The sequence below is a fragment of the Spodoptera frugiperda genome, chromosome 3, assembly GCF_023101765.2.
Source record: "Spodoptera frugiperda isolate SF20-4 chromosome 3, AGI-APGP_CSIRO_Sfru_2.0, whole genome shotgun sequence".
NCBI lineage: Eukaryota > Metazoa > Arthropoda > Insecta > Lepidoptera > Noctuidae > Spodoptera > Spodoptera frugiperda.
This window is the reverse complement of record NC_064214.1, coordinates 3,001,552-3,004,257: the sequence shown is the minus strand read 5'-3', so window position 1 is coordinate 3,004,257 and position 2,706 is coordinate 3,001,552.

Sequence of the window (2,706 nt, the reverse complement as noted above, 5' to 3'; positions counted from 1 at the left end):
TTACCAATTAAGTAAATAACTACGTGGAAATAAGAGCATCTAACTATCCTTGTTTATTTACTGAACTCTTAGAATTTATAATTATGATAAGTAATAAGTATATTTAATTTAAATAAGGTGAACACAAAAATATAGCGCAAGTAAAAATATTTTTACGGGGCTTTTCGTTCATCGCCAACAACCTGAGATAGAATTGCAGTCCATTGTTGGACTATGAACCTCCTACATTTACATGGGAGGGGTTACCATATTCCCCACCACACTTGGTAGAGATGTAAAGCTCACAGTTTACAAGGTTAAGTTTTAGGGTGCCCTTGTCACCTGAGGTGTGTTACTATGTGACCGTTTCCACCGATACTAAGCTATGTAACTGGGCGAGTAAGTTGTGCTATGAAAATGCGTCGCCGCAAAATAGCTTTGTGAGGTAGATGCGCAGCTCGTGTTTGCGATGCATCCATATCACGCATCTTTTCATATAAAAACATAGCTTTGCTGAGTCCGTGTCCATCAGTGCTAAACTATGTGTACCAATGAATATTTTTGGTGGAAGCCAAACGTATCCACAGCAACGTAGCATAGCACATCTCTGGTGGAAAAACCCTTGTATTCTGATAAACTGATGAGCGCTTACAACAGCGCTAGCGTCCCTAAGCTGGTTTTGACGACACCCGTGGGAATCGCCTCCAAGTCATCACATACCTATCTTATATTTTACATTAACTAAACTTAATGAACTCACATCAACAGCCTATAAGTGGCCACTGCTGACCAAAGGCAGCTACTGACGCGGAGGTTTGATTGAGCATTAATCACCTCGCTTGCTCAATGCGAGTTGGCGATTTCAAACTTATTATTAGAAATTATAAGCCCAGGTTTCGTCACTATGTCTTCTTTCACCGTTTGTCAGTGGTTAATAAATCGTAGAATTGTAAAAAGTTAAACATCTATGTGAACTTATATGTTTGTAAACGCTGTCACGACTGTAAATGCTCTCACGACATATGAGACGATCCTAGAATGGGGTTTTTTTTTAATTCAGCAGTTGCCGTTATAGTAAAAAACAGAACAACAAACCGATATACAAACTCGATTTGTATGATAAAGTAGAGCTATGCGGAACAACCTTCAGCCCAAAATACTGTGTTTATTATCCTAAACAAGAGAATTCGTACAAATATTAACGCCACGCATTCCGGTCCGCCATTTTTATTTAGATTAATCGCCTTTTATTACAATGAAATAAAAATATGAATGGGAGACCGTATCCCTGAAGATTTATTCACGTGTGTGCAAACAAAACATTGGAGGAATGTGTACGAAAAAAAAAACATTAATTTAGACAAACAAATAATAAAGTAGCTCGATAGAAATGCAAATTTTGATTTGTTTAGATAAGTTTAAAATTCACCATATCAACCAATTAATAATAACCACGTATTAACTTGGTACTAAAAATAATGAATTGTAAACACATATTATTTTCATTTGATGTACCTAATGTTTTTTTTATGTTATAAGCCGGTAAACGAGCAGATGGATAACATGATGGTAAGCATCGCCGCCGCTCATTGGACGCATGGACACCCGAAACACCAGAGGCGTAACAAGTGCGTAGTTGGTCTTTTAGGGATAGGAATTGAAGGGTTGTTAAGTTAATCGTTTTTTTATTCTCCTAATTTCCTTCACATAGGCAAGTCAAGAACATGTTTATGTTACGGTCAAGTCACTATAAAAAACTTAATAAAAACCTAGAAGTAGGTAGGTACAACTTGGCATGTTACACTTTCATAAAAAAATCCCCAAATTGTTTAGTTAAATACGATATAGAGTATTGATTTGTTTTTCTACCTTAAACTTTCTAAGGCTCAGTTTTTCACCTAATTAATGGGCAAGATCACTACTAGTAGAAACTGAATACTATTTTAATCAATAGTTTAATGTAATTGTAAGTCGTAAAGAGACAGCAGAGTAAAAAACATTTAGGTACTATCATCTCTATATTCTTCCTACACTTTTTTTCACATAACACAAGAGAACTCTCTAGCAAAAGCTAGTATAAAATAAAGAAATGTAATAAAAGTGCAAACACCGCTACAAAGATTGTCGCTCTATTGATTTTTAACAGCTAGGAGCTTGTTTTCCGAGCTAGCACTTGTAGTTTAAAATGTTTCCTTTGAGAAGATATCGCTAGTTGCTCCCAACTTGTAAGGCAATCCAACTTGTTTTACTTTTCTTGTCAGCCAGTCGTATAGGTACGTGATAGTTATACTGTTTTCATTTTTAGTATTTGTTTTTTTTTTTTGTTGGGGCATCCTGTATATCTGTATCTAAAAATTACACGTAATATTATACATAAGTAATCAAGCAATTCAATGAATTCAATACAATAATGACATGAATACTCTTTTAAAAGAGTAACGAATTCTTTTAAAAGAGTAACGAATGGAGTTTATTGCTCGTTCTTCTACATATGAAGCTATACTTTGGAACGAGCACCTAGTTTCACTGACGGACAGACTATTGTTTATTTCTTTCTTTGTTGACGTTTCAAAATACCTAAGTATATGGTATAATTGGAATAAACGAATTTGACTTTGACTTAGATTATTTGTCACCAATCCCATAAAAAATCAGTCTCAACTGATTTCCCAACTCCCAAAGCTCAGGAAATTGACAAAACAATTCCGATATAAACACAAACACCCA